The following is a 13,826-nucleotide window of genomic DNA, read 5'->3' as shown; positions in this document are numbered from 1 at the left end:
TGCCGTGAAAGGGAGAGGCATTTTCTATTTAATTTTTTAGATTACATTCAGGTATTTATGTGTGGCATTGAGGTACACCGTATGGAGAGCAGAGGACAGCAGGAATTGATCTATCCTAACCATGTGGGTCCCGATCTTGAACTCGAGTTTTTTGGTGGTCGGTAACTTTATTCCTGAACCATCTTGCAGGGCCCAAGGAATTGATCTCCCCCACCACACCCCCGTGCCTGCCTTCTCTCTCCCACTTTCATCGGCAGTGCGCACCACTTTGCTGGAATTTCTTAATTTACCATCGTTCTAGACTTCTAAGTGAAAAGTGAGTTACTTTGAGAGACCAAACCCATTCCAGCTTGGGACTGGCCTCCATCTTAAAAGAAAAAAAGCCTGAGAACTTGACCTACAGCAACACCCAAGCTGCACCCACGTGAGTTTCTTCCCTAGCTACTTCCTAACAACAGTCAATCAAAGATTAGTCTGATTGTTTCAGATGTACTTACAGACCGTTTGCGATTGTATATGGTCTTGCTTCAGAGCACTCATTTGTTGAACTATAGTCATTCTATTAGATGCTTGCCAGACTGGACACTCCCTCCCTCAGCCCCTCACTCGCTCCTATTTTCCTATAAAAACTTGTCTTGCTGAGGGTTCGAGGTTGCTCAGCCTTCCTTTCCCACCTTCCCTTCCTGTCCTGCTGTGTCAGGGTTGGGTTGGAGGAGAGCCCAAGCCAGAGCTAGTAATAAAGAGACCCTAATGTTGTTACATCGGAGATGGCTCCTGGGTGGTCTTTTGGGGTTCACTAACGCTTCCTGGCCCAATTTCACCTAGCCTTATTCAGACAGCTCCCAATTCTTCCTTTACCTCTGAATGGCATTCTGTGTCATTTCTGACCATCGAACTTCCAAATTCTGTGGGAAGGGCTCATTTTATTGATTATCTGCCATTTCAGATACCATTGTTATGTTTTGTATCAATTTTTGGTTTTGTTTTGGGTATTTTGTTTGTATTTTAGGGCTAGGGTCTCACTATGTAGTAGTAGCTACTATGTGTAGTGTTAGCCTTGAGTTTATTATGTAGTTCAGGCTAGCCTCAAGCTTGTGGCATCCCTGCCATAGCTCTGAGTGCTGCAATGACAAGTGTGTGCCACCATGCCCAACTTTGAAGCTTAATTCTTTACTATGATAGGTGAGGATCATCAGACATGTACTTACTGTATGTATGCATTTACCTTTATATGTATTTATAATATATATATTTCTTCACCTATCATCATAGAAGGTGAATTCTATTTCATAACCAGTACACAAGAGAAAATTACTTTAGCAACCTTCTCTACATATAATAAAGTTCACCTCTAAAACTTTCTTTTTCTTTCTGGAAACGGGTTCTCTGTGTAGACCTGGCTATCCTGGAACTTGATCTACAGGCTAGGCTGAACTCAGTCTCAGGACTCTTCCTTCCACTGTCTCCCAAGTGCTGGGATTAAAGGCATGTGCCACCACAGCCCCGCTTTGTGTTTTGATTTATAGTAAGTCTTTCATTGTATTCCCTCCTAAATTCAATTTACTTTTCCCCATTTCAACTTTCAATATAGTTATGTGGTGTGTGTGTGTGTGTGTGTGTGTGTGTGTGTGTGTGTGTGGTGATGTTCCTATAGGTCAATTATGTAAGTGTATCATCTGTACAGACGCCTGAATTGGGACTTCAAAGAGATAAATATGAAATTTATTTATTTATGTATTTATTAGTTTTAAGATAGAGTCTCACTACATACCCCTGCTGGGCATGAAATTTGTTAGATCAAGCTGGTCTTGAATTCACAAAGATCCACCTGCCTTTACCTCCAAAGTCCTGGGATCAAAACTGTACACCACCCTACCCACAAGTTTTTATTTTTGAGACGCTCTTTTGTGCTGTACAGAGAAAGCATTCTTGTTTGGCAGCCTGCTTGTCAAGGGGTTGGTCTCGATGGAGTGGCAGCGCTTACAGCTTTAGAAGGATTTACTGTGAGCATGAGCAAGACGATCTTATGTCCTGTAGGTGGCACGGCATCGAGAACTGGTCCTAGCCATACAGCTCCTTCAGACAGCCACTCTCTCCACTTTTGTAGGATCATCAAAGGTGTGCCTTTGGTGGTAATGAACCACCCTGCCTGTTTATGTAGTGCTGGGGATCCAACGCAGGGCTTCAGGTGAACGCTCTGCCGTCCGCCCAGCACTACTCAGTTCTGATTGTTTAAGTGGCAGGTAAGTTACAAGGAAGAGCAGCTGCGGTTTTGTACAAGAACATTTCGCTTTGCTGCCGTCCTCTGCACAGGCTCTTTACAGTCCCCTCACGCCATGGCAGTTGCCCGCTTCCCTGACCGCTGCCTCAGCCTCTCACCTGTTAACTGCTCTTTAGGGTTTGTTATCACCCAGTTAAGTGCGGCTGCGCGCACAGTCATTGCCATCCTCGTCAAGGACCCGGATGCTTCTTTAATTTTTTTTCCCCCTCACCATCTGTCTTTCCTTTTCCTTGCCATCCTCGGCCTGTGCCGTCACCACCCACCTAGTCGTGCCTCTGGCTCTGCTCCTGAGGGATTCTGCACCACAGACTCCATGGCAGAGCCCAGGTCCTTTGTTGTTTTAGTTCCTTCACCCTCCTCGTCAGATGGCGAGAACTTGAATTCTGCAGTCTGCTCTCTAGGTGAGTTGCTCAGCCATGCTACCAAGGCTACAGGATTCCATGATGCAACCACACACCAGTCAGCATGCACCACTGGATTTAATTCCTCCTCCCACCCCAGCTCTCCTTAAGCCCATATTTACTTGTGCTTTTCATCGTACGGGCACACACCAGTACACCCAGTCTCATGTTTACTTCGAACTGAAATTAGACTTCCATTTATTTACACAAGTTGTAGGTGCAAGCTATGCCAGTGCTTTTGAATTTTCTCATAGCCACATTAAATCAAAAGATGAGCCAGGGGGATGACTCAGTGTGTAAAGACACTTGCCACCAAGTCTAATGACTCCAAAGTCAGTGCTCAGGACTTTACAAAGGTTGTTCTCCGACATCCACACCGAGTTGTGGCATATGAATGCATTCGAGAACAAACACAATTTCATTTTTACTTTTTTGGTTTTTCAAGACCATTTCTCTGTGTAGCCTGTGATGGAACTCGATGGTCAGTTTTCAACCAGTCTAGCCTCAAACTCATTAGATCTGTCCCCTGAGTGTTGGAATTAAAGGCATGTGCCACCGCACCCAGCTTCATTGCTAAGTTTGCCATGGGTGGGTTCAGTGTTTCCAGTTAAATGTTCCATTTCCTGCCTGCCATGAGCCACTTTGCTGTTTGACGTTGCTCTGTGGTCTGTTAAACTGTAGACCCGTCCTTACGCAGAAGTGTCTGATCCTAGGGAGTTAACCAAAGCTGGACTCTGACTTTTCTCTCCATTCCTGTACTCACACTGCCCTTCTTGGTATTCATCTGTTTTGCTGACTTCTGCAGCTTTTCTTTAACCTTCCACAGCAGCACAAATGACATCAGAATGCAGCTCAGCCTCTGTCTCCCCTCCACAGTGTCCTTATAAAATAAAGGCTGATTCGTGAGTCCCTGGAGCCAGCAACAAGCACCACTTCTTAAAATCGGTCACATAATTAGCCCCAAAGCTCTTCTAAAGGCCCAGACACTAAGCACCAGTGGGCACTCCCTGAATCCCTGCTGGCATCCCTAGTCCAGCCAGAGAGCCAAGCCAGCCAAGCTGCAGCCGGAAATGTAATTAGTCACATGGCTTGAGGCAAATTCTTGTTTAACAAAAGTTGCTGACAGCCAGGCAAGATTTTTTTTTTTTTTTCTGGGAGCTGAGGACCAAACCCAGGGCCTTGTGCTTGCTAGGCAAGCGCTCTACCACTGAGCTAAATCCCCAACCCCTAAGTATGTGAGCACACTGTCACTGTCTTAAGACACATCAGAAAAGGGTTGGGATTACAGATGGTTGTGAGCCACCATGGGATTTCTGGCCTTGAATTTAGGACCTCTGGGAGAGCAGTCAGTGTCTCTCTAGCTCTGTTTGAATTTTTTTTAAAGACAGTTTTTAATTTTTATTTTTTACCTGTATATGTCTGTATGCCCCGTGCCTGCAGGGTCTAGAAGAGGGGTCAGATTCCCTGGGCTGGAGTTACAGACAGTTGTCAGCTGCCTTGTAGTGCTGGGAATTGAATCCAAGTTCCTCTGGGAGAACAGATAGTGCTCTTAATCCTAAGCCATCTCTTCAGTCCCTGATATTTTAATTGTCTTTTAAAAAGATGACCTGTCATAAAACTATATTGATTTTTTTAGGGACAGGGATATTGTGACTTTGAAACTTTTTTTCTAATGAAATGTGAGAACCTCTCTGTTAGATATACAGACATTCCAGAAAATCTTGATTATTGAAGACATTGTCATTGTCCTTCAGAATTCCCAGAAATCTTGAGGTACAACTACAGAAGAGATAGCAGGCGAAGGGCCCTTGGGTTCCTGTAGCTCCCTGAAAGCTCACGTGAACCACAGCTCAGTGGCTGTCTGTTGTCAGTCTCTGTCGCTGGAGTTATGGACTGTAGTATTAGGTCTGAGTATGGGATAGAACAAGAGATGTCGAGACACCCTGGAGAAGGGTTTTCTGGCCTTATGTTAACATTTTAAAAAACATTTGACTACATTTATTTGTCTGCATATGAGAAGACAGCTTGCAGAAGTTGTTTCTGACCTTCCACCCCATGGGTTCTGGAACTATCTTACTAGCCCCAGCCTCTCCCCCAACCCTCTCTCCTGTGTGTGTGTGTGTGTGTGTGTGTGTGTGTGTGTGTGTGTGTGTGTCCTGTTTTTGTTTCTTTCTTTCTTTCTTCCTTTCTTTTTTTGTTTCTTCTTTCTTTCTTTCTTTCTTTTTTGTTTCTTTCTTTCTTCTTTCTTTCTTCCTTCCTTTCTTTCTTTCTTTCTTTCTTTCTTTCTTTCTTTCTTTCTTTCTTTCTTTCATGAGGCAGGGTCTCCTAGCCAAGCTAGCCTTGGACTCCTTCTGCTTTCTTCTTCTGCCTCCAAAATGCAAGACTAAGGTGTGAGGAACCACATCCAGTTGGAGCAAATTTGTTTTTAGTCCTGCATTTTAGGTGGTAGGCCTGGGTTGGGTGCTGAGGTTTCTTATCTTTCTATCTGCACTTGCCTGTGACTTTCATAACTCACTGAGAGTATTAGTATTAGTATCTTATTTCCTTCGAGAAATTAATGCTCCTGTCTTCCAGCTGTATCCTGTGGTTGGTCTGTCTTCTATGGGGACAGCTCACTTCCTAATTAAAAAGATAATGGCATCTCATTGATAAGAAATTACATTGCACCCTCTCCACTAAAAGGAGCCAAAGGGGATGGTGGCTTTGTGGGCTGGTGGGAGGATTAGCGATATGTGAGAGCAGGGCTTCCTACAGCTTCATGTCTTCATTAAGACGCTGCAATCGAATCGGGCTTGCCTCCTGGTGCTTTCTTCTTTCCCTCTCTGTGTAGACAAGTATTCACATTTCATGTCCAAAGGAAAATGCAGCTTCAGAGTTTTGGGCACCATATGCTTTTCCCAGGATCCACACCACGCGTAAGCTACTTTAATAAAGAAAAAGTATAATACTGTGTTCATCTTTCCCCCTTTCCTGCTTGTCCAGCGCTATAAACATATTCATAGTCGACGCGTGTGTCATTGCAGGGTGGCACGGCTAAGCAGTGGGTGACGTTTGGTAGTGAGGTACTCAAGTCCAGACAGTGTCTGTGCAAATTCCTCACCAGTACCCTCCAGGACAATAGGAAGTTTCCTGAGGTTTTATTCTATGTCTGAGTGTTTTGCTTTTGTGTTTGTGTGCACCATGCCCGGTGCCCACAAAGCTCAGAAGAGAGCATCATTCTAGGGTTACATGTTACATCGCACACCTTACTTTCCAATATTACTGTAATTTGCATGGCTTTGTTGTATTTTTCCAGTATTACATTCTCACACATACAGGTGTTTTTAAGTTCAGCATTTTGTGTTTGTGATTATGGCAATTAAACCTACCTCTAGGCATATACACACATGCATATACACATACACTCATATATTATGGTTTCCAGAAACATTGTAACATTTTCTGCACCATTCATTTGGTAAATGTGCATGTGAGCAGTAAGTAATTTTAATTTTAGTACTTTTAGGGTACATCTAGGAGATTTATCTTTCACGTGGATTTTTAAGAATTCGGAGAGGTGCCAGTGAGATGCACTAAGGTGCCTCCTGCCAAGCCGATGATCTAAGTTTGATTCTCAGAACCACGTGGTAGAGGAGAGAACTGACTTCCAAAAACTTGAACCCTACTCATGGGTCTCAGTGTGTGAATGTCCACATACATACAAACCAAAAAAATAAATGGAAAAGAAGAAACTTGTAAAAGAGATGGGTGTGGTGTTGCACACCTTTAATCTCTGAGTTCGAGTCCAGCCTGGGTTACATAGAGAGACCCTGTCTCAAAAAGCCAAAAGGCAAGAGAAAGAAAAAAAGAAAAAGAATTTGGAAAAGTAGCTAAAAAAGATAAAAATACCAAAAGGCAGAAACTATGGAAATGTGAAAATCCAGGACCAAACTACAGATGTGGTAGAAGCAGGGAGCTGTAGAGGATTGTGGGAGTGTTGTTTTTTAAATTCATTTTTCTTTGGTATTTTGCCTGTGTGTTTGTCTATGCATCAGGCGCTGCCTGGTGCCTTTGGAGGTCGGAAGGAGTTGCCTTCCCTGGAACTGGAGTGGCAGATGGTTGTGAACCACCACATGGATTCTGGGGACTGAACCCCAGTCCTCTGCAAGAGCAGCAAGTGCTCTTAACCACTGAGCCACCTCTCCAGCCCCGGGAGTGTCCTTCTGTTCGGAGAAGTAGAAGGCGTTGACCCCAGTCCTGGAGGACGGTGATGGAAATCCCATCCCATCCCACCTCACGCGTGGGTCTTATGTGCTTGGAAGCACAGGCTCAGAGGAATTTTGGAGGAGTGTGAATCAGGAAGGCTTCTAACATTTTCAAGGGCATAAGACATTTTATCATCTGTAATACTGTGTTGGCTTTTGAGCAGCTAATGCGCCTGGACATTATGTTTATGTGCATATCATGAGCATGTTGTGCCTTCAGAGACCAGAGGCATGGTTCCCCTGAAACTGAAGTTACCCGCAGCTGTGAGCTGACATGAAGGTGCTGGGAAATGAACCCAGATCCTCTGGAAGAGCAGCAAGTTCTCTTAACCACTGAGCCATCTCTCCATCCCTGCCTGGTTTAGATGCTTTTAAAAATGTATCTATGAAGGTCGGTCCGAGAAACTTTAGGCTGGAAGGAAGAAAACTTCCTGTAAAAACACAGGGCCGCCAGTCTGTAATAGGTTTGTTGACCATTGGGTACTCAGAGGTCTGTTCTCAGAGCAGGCTGGAGCCGGTGAGGCAGGACAGCTGTTAGATTAAGGGGAGAGTAAATGAGTCCCTAAGCCTCCCGGCTTCTTATGCTTAGATCTAGACTGAGAGCCAAGGAGTTCAAGTCCACCTTATAACTCTGTCCCAGGGAAGGAAGCCAACAGCCCTTAGAGTGCTGACTGGGAGGCAAGTGAATGAAAGAGGTTCTTTACACAGGCCTTCCTAAAAGCCAGCATGTGGGCAACGCATGGAAATGTCTCATAGAAGGGTCAGAGCGATGGGAGGTGAGGAGTGTGTGTTTGATGTGAATTGTGGCAGGTTCTCCCCATCAGGCCTTGTGCTTCTGAAGGGGGCATGGATGCTCAGCTGATGATCTGGTTCACTGAGGATGCCAGCCACGCGTGACCTTCAAAGGTTTCAAGGGAGCTCTGAAAAGGCTGCTCTAATGATCTCCAAGAGAAAATCACTGTAAAGACAGAAACAGAAATTAGTTATTCACAAATGCATAAATAATTCACTCAGTCAGCCATTTGGATGGGCTTCTGTGTCCCCTGTGTGTCAGGGCTGCTGCTTTGCTTTTTAGAAAAAGCCTCATGTAGCCCAGGCAGACCTCGAAGATCAGGCTATGTAGCTGAAGATGACTTTGATTTCTGATCCTCCAGCCTCCACCTCTTGAGTGTTAGACTGTATTACAGGCCACTATGCCTGGTTTTATGCAATGCTGGAGGCTGAACCAGGGCTTGGTGCCTGCTAGGCAAGCATTTTACCAACGAAGCTAACTGTCGTAGTGTTTCATTGCTGTGAAGAGACACAATAACCAAGGTAACTCTTGTAAAGGACAACATTTAATTAGGGCTGGCTTACAGATTCAGAGGTTTCGTCCATTATCATCAGGGCAGGAAGCATGGCAGTGTGTGGGCAGGTGATAAGCAGTGACTCACTTCCTCCAACAAGGTCATACCTCCAAAATAGTGCCTCTTCCCCTGGGCCAAGCGTATTCAAACCACCACAGCTACATCGCTGGCCCTGCTGGTCAGTCACGTTAGTGATATCTAACTCTGTCTTACACAGAGTTTTTTAAAGTTTATTATTTTATGTATATGGGTGTTTTACCTACATGTATGTCTGGGCACCATATATGTGCCTGATGTTCTCAGAGACCAGATGAAAACATGATTATAAACCTCCATGTGGATGCTAGGAATTGAACACAGACGGCTCCTCTGGAGGAGCAGCCAGTGCTCTCAGTTGCTGAACCTTCTCTCCAGCCCCTACAAAAAATGCTTCACAAATTATTATGGGCAAATTCTTCTCTGCAGATCATCTTCTGTGTGCTTTGGAAAAGACAGGAAGGAAATTTTCTATTGTTAGTACCAGAGATGACATAAAAGATAAAGCTGTTTGTTTGGTAAGACAAGATCTCAAGTAGCCTGAACTGGCCTTAAGCTCTCTAGAGAACCAAGGATAGACCTGAATGTGTAGCTAGGAGGAGCAGCACATGTTTGTGATTCCGGCAGGTATAGAGCAGAGGCCGGAGCTTTGAAAACTCAGAAGTTTAACGTCACATGCAGTTACATAGTGAGTTTGAGGCCAGCCTAGACAGTCTGAGACCCTATCTCAAAACACAAAAAAGGCAAACCCAGAAAGAGACTTGCAGATTCTGATCCTCCTGCATCCACCTGCAAAGTGTTGGACTCACTGGCCGGTGTCATGGTAGCCAGCAACCCAGGCTTCTCATGTTGCCCAGAAGGCAATGGCATTCCAGCATCATCACTGCCCACCCTCACTCCCAAAGTCAGGATCTAACTATGGAGCCTAGGCTGGCCTGGAACTCACTCTGTAGACCATGCTGGCCTCAAATGCACAGAGATCCACCTGCCTCTGCTTCCAGTGCTAGGATTAAAAGTGTGCCATTGCACCTGACATCACTGCCTTCTTATGCTTGTACTCCTGAGGCCAGAGATGAGAAACAAAAGGCTTCCAAATTCATGAAATCTAGTGGCCCATTGCATATTACTTTCTTACTCCACTCTAGGTCTTATTTAATCTTTTTTACAGGTAGAGATTTTTTTCTCTGTGGTTGGTTTTCTGAGTTCAGTGTTATTGGTGAGCCTTTCTCTTGAAGAATAGCTTTCCATCCCTTCTGTGACACAGCACTAGGTTTCTTCCCATCTCAATGCTGCCGCATCTTAGTCTCCTTTCTATATTGGCGAGTTGGGGCTGGAGAGATGGCTCAGAGTTAAGAGTGCTTGCTGAGCTTCCAGAGGACCCAGGTTCGAGTCCTAATCCTCACCTCAGGCACTTTACAACTACGTGTAAGTCCAGCTCTGGAGGATCTGGAGGATCTGATGCACCTATGGACTCTGGGCACCTGAATTCACATATGCACATGTACACATAACCTAAAAATAAAATAAATCTTAAATATCAGTGTGTCTCACTATAAAATTCCAGCCTTCAACTCTAAACCTAACTCATTCCTAGGAAGCATCATCAACTCTACAGGTTAAAGACGACTTAGCTCTGACGTGTGTTGTCCCAAGGCCATTTGTATTCTGATGTTAATTCTGCTTCCTCAAATGGGGTTGCCCCCCCATGAGCAGTAGATCACCTACTCGGGTGATCGCTTGTGAACTTTCTCCCCATTCTAACTGGTCCATAAAAGCTAGAGCTGTAATTGGGCAGTGGAGGGGAAAGGTGGGACGGGAGCTCTGAGAGTGGGGGCAAGTAGAGAGGAGAGAAAGGAAGGAGAGAGGACTCAAGAAGAGGAGGAGAAAGCCATGATGGAGCAGAACCATGTGGCCAGGAGAAACTGCAAGTAGCAAGGGACTTGTAGCTGGGGAATGAGTGAGTGTGGTGTTAGGTCTGCCCAGTCTAGGCTTAGAGCTGACAACTCTAACTGGGTGTCATGCTTTTATGTGGGTTCATTGGGGTTGGGAATTCCAGCAACCGTGTGTCTGAAGCACAGACTGTTGAGATGTTGGGTAGCTTGACTCTATCTCGTCTAACAAGTATTTCTTCCTTCCCCACAGTCTGATTTTCCTCACATCAGAAAAGGCCCAAAGCCTTAGGTTCACTCCCATTCCCCGTCAGCAGAGTCATCATCCCTCCCTTCAAAGTCTGTCATTTTTTGCCTTTCCTTTCCCAGCCCTCAAGACTTGCATACCAGGAAGAGGACAAATCTTTTGAAACTGAAAAGCCCACTGTCAGTGACACACCTCCTTCAACAAGGCCACATCTAATCCTTCCCAACTGGGGACAAATATTCAAATGTATGAGCCTATGGGGGCCATTCTCATCAAACCACAACATCTAAAAGATGAGGACTTTTTTTTTTTTTTTTTTTTTTGCTTGAAAAAGATAATTGTTCCTCACAGGACAGGAAATGCTAACACACACACACACACACACACACACACACACACACACACACACACCAGCATGTTTCTGATTGGAGTATGGATTTATTATCAAATAAAATTGGATAACTTTTTTGGTTTTTAACTATATGTATGTGTGCTCTTTTGTATAGGTCTGTGCATGTGAATACAGATGCCCGGGGAGCCCAGAGGAGTGGAATCCCTAGAGCTGGAGGTGCAGATGGGCGCCAGAAGAGGACATTAGACTCCTTGGGACTAGACTCGTAGGCAGGTGTGAACTGCCATGTGAGTTCTGGGAACTGAACCTGGGTCTTCTGCAAGAGCAGCAACTGCTCTTAACTGCTGAGCCATCTTCACTCCCCTCATAGCCTCTTTCCCCACTGAGTACTGTTAATGTTGCTCATATGCATACAAGTGTGGGACCACCTACTGGGACACAGGCACCCTACAGTTGCCCCCTCCAAATAAGGACTCCTCCGATGTCTCCCACCCTGACCCCAGCAGCCATCAACTGCCATCAACAGCTGGGGAAAAATAGAAATGCATGCCTGCCCTGCAAATGCTCTTCCTGTGAGCACCAGCCCTGGTTCAAGGTTGGAGTCACTGCTCTTTTCTTGGTGAAACACCCCTTCTTCTCCTAGTGAATGTAGCCAAGTCTGTGGCTTCAGGAATAATCGGGGAGCAAAGTAAGAAAACCACTCTTGTAGGTAGATTTCTTATGCTAAAGCACTGTCAATGATAAGTTTGCAAATAGATTTGTAAATGTGTAAGCTTGCAGCCTCTGGCTCTGTGTCTTTGGCAGGCGTTGCAGACCAAGGACAGCACTTTTTCACTTTGGCTTTGCACTTGGCCTTCTACCTTCCCAGTGGCAGATCTCCCAGGGTCCTAGTTGGCCCTCACAGTAAGACTTGTCGAGCATCTCGGGCCATCTTTATTTTGTGTACACGGAATGGAGAGTGGCTTGCAAATACTACAACGAAGGACAGCTTGTGGTTTTGTTTTTGTTTTTTTCCCCCCATCATCTAGGTCCTTGGACTCTAATCAGGACAGCAGCCTTGGTCACAGGTACCTTCGTCCACTCAGCCATCTCTCCAACCCAATAGACCAATAGTCTTCAGAAAGAAAAACACATGAGTTCTGCATTCTCTTTAGCTGTCTGTATTTTCTGTCTGTCTTTGGTGACGGATGCTGCCTATTGTCCAGTAAGACTTGGATGTGTCCTTTCGATTGACAGGGCTGCCTATGCTCCCATGTGCAGGGTGCAGGCCTGACAGTACAGAACACCTGGTGACTATCACCTGGCTTGTAGGGTTTCAAAGGAACGGAACTGAGCTGCCCTGTGGTAACTAGGGCTGCTGACATGTTGGTTATTGTACTGGCAATATGGTGGAATAGAAAGAAACCAACATGCTTTTAGTCAGAAATGACTTTATTACTTAAGTGGCTCCAGAACTTTGAAAGATGTCTTTATCTCCTCAGCCTCTTGGTTCATCAGCAAAGGCTAGAAAAGAGATAATGGACAGGAGAGCTATTAGAAAATGTATTTTATTTTATTTTTTAAAGATTAATTTATTTTATGTATATGAATACACTGTAGCTGTCTTCAGACAAACCAGAAGAGGGCGTCAGATCCCATTACAGATGGCTGTGAGCCACCATGTGGATGCTGGGATTTGAACTCAGGACCTCTGGAAGAGCAGTTGGTGCTCTTAACTGCTGAGCCATCTCTCCAGCCCCCAGTAAATGTATTTTAAATATCAGTAATTATTATTGTTTCTCCTCAGCTGACTAGAGTAGACAGAGAAAAATGAAAGGCGTCCTTGGTTGGACATCGTCCTGGCAGCCTCACAAACGCCATCTTGCTTAAGCAGGGTGACTATTACTACAGGTATAGGAATGACTCCTATTTTTTCTTATAAATTTCGAATCATACACAATTGGTATGTACATAACTACAAAAATCAAAAAATGACATTGAATTATGTGGAATTAAAAGTCTGCTCTAAGAAATTAATATTATCAGTTTCACATATATACATACATACATATACATACATAATATATATCTTATTTTACCTACAGTTACAGGAGTCAACATGTGGGTACTGGGAATCAAGCGCCTTTGTGCTCTGAAAGAAGTGAGTGCTTGTAACCACTGAGCCGTCTCTCCAAGTCCAATGATTCTATATCTATCTTTTTTTTTAAAGATAGGCTCTCAAATTCACTAACCCCCTGCCTCAGGCTCTCGCCCGCTGAGGTCCACCACACCTAGTTCTATATATGTATCAAGTGCTTTTGACAGCTCACACTTGCATCTGTATATGTATTCACGTTCGTGAGGGATATAGCTTTCTCTTACTTTATGTTGTGCACAATTAGGTCACTCTGTTGTCCTCTGGTTTATCCGTTTTCACTTAATATCTTGGAATTCTCCCCTAGGGGAATTCACACAGATATATATTTTATAATCCCTGCATAATATTTTATATCTATTCCTGCCAGCCCCCTTAAACTCTACTGCATAGTCCGAGTCTTACTGAACTAATGCATCACTTCAGTTTTACAACAGAGGAAACTGGGACTCACGGGCCCAAGGAAGTCACCATAGTTCACACTGCTCCATAGTAGCAAAAGTGAGATGATACTATTTCCAAAATGCATGCTGCTTCCACGGTGCTAGGGTCTCACCTTTCACTGGAAAAGTAATAAAATGCTCCTGAGAGGGGTTGGGGATTCAGCTCAGTGGTAGAGCGCTTGCCTAGCAAGCGCAAGGCCCTGGGTAATAAAATGCTCCTGAGAGGAGAAGGCGGCTGTTCAGAGCTTTATGCACAGGACTCAGGTCCTCGGCACGAACAGCAAGTGCTCTTCAGCCCTGGGTTGGCTCTCTGAGCCCACACCGCTCTGCTTTCCTTAGGTCTCTAGAGTTGATGTTCCGGTCGTGACTGCTCCCTGATTCTCTGTTGTCTATCTTGTCTGCTGTGGAGCAAGCAGCTCAGCCTTCGGCAGCGACTCACTTCCCGGTTCTCCA

The 13,826-nt window shown here is 44.8% G+C and overlaps 1 long non-coding RNA gene across 1 annotated transcript; it reads right to left on the bottom strand.

Moving 5' to 3' along the window:
* Positions 1-12,209: 12,209 nt before the first annotated feature.
* LOC148007767 (uncharacterized) lies at positions 12,210-13,773 on the bottom strand. Its single transcript, XR_015652187.1, has 2 exons — positions 13,487-13,773; positions 12,210-12,299 (listed from the first exon to the last, which is right to left on the bottom strand). It is a non-coding gene; the product is annotated as an uncharacterized LOC148007767 (long non-coding RNA).
* Between the last annotated feature and the right edge of the window lie 53 nt (positions 13,774-13,826).

Source organism: Rattus norvegicus, chromosome 1 (genome assembly GCF_021556685.1).
Source record: "Rattus norvegicus strain SHRSP/BbbUtx chromosome 1, alternate assembly SHRSP_T2T, whole genome shotgun sequence".
Classification (NCBI taxonomy): domain Eukaryota; kingdom Metazoa; phylum Chordata; class Mammalia; order Rodentia; family Muridae; genus Rattus; species Rattus norvegicus.
The sequence above is the reverse complement of the archived record's forward strand: the minus strand, read 5'-3'. Positions and strand labels throughout refer to the sequence as shown.